Here is a 322-nt window from a genome sequence, read left to right as displayed (position 1 = left end):
AGGTTTAAATTTAGAAAGCAATATTCAACTCTGTAAATGTGCTCACGCACCATGACTAGTGTGATAAGGTGAGTCATCTACGCCTAAAGCTTTTATAATTTTTAATGTTTACCTTACACATACGTCACTAGAGATTAACGTAACAAGTTACATTACATGTGGCCCAACTAGCTTCTTTCTTAAGTCAATCCCTTCCGTAAAAATTTAAACTTCAATAGAATTTGCTACTAGTATTTCTTTCCCCGAGTACTTTATTCAGTCCCCAAACTTTCATGTAACAGTATCTTTTCCCCTGAGAAATGCTCCAGTGACTTTCCTGTGT

The 322-nt window shown here is 35.7% G+C and overlaps 1 protein-coding gene across 1 annotated transcript in view; it reads right to left on the bottom strand.

Moving 5' to 3' along the window:
* CDC42BPB (CDC42 binding protein kinase beta (DMPK-like)) overlaps positions 1-322 on the bottom strand; it is a 56,640-nt gene that overhangs the window by 49,036 nt on the left and 7,282 nt on the right. The window lies entirely within an intron of this gene.

This window comes from Bison bison, unplaced genomic scaffold, assembly GCF_000754665.1.
Source record: "Bison bison bison isolate TAMUID 2011002044 unplaced genomic scaffold, Bison_UMD1.0 scf7180017864302, whole genome shotgun sequence".
Taxonomy (NCBI): domain Eukaryota; kingdom Metazoa; phylum Chordata; class Mammalia; order Artiodactyla; family Bovidae; genus Bison; species Bison bison.
The sequence above is the reverse complement of the archived record's forward strand: the minus strand, read 5'-3'. Positions and strand labels throughout refer to the sequence as shown.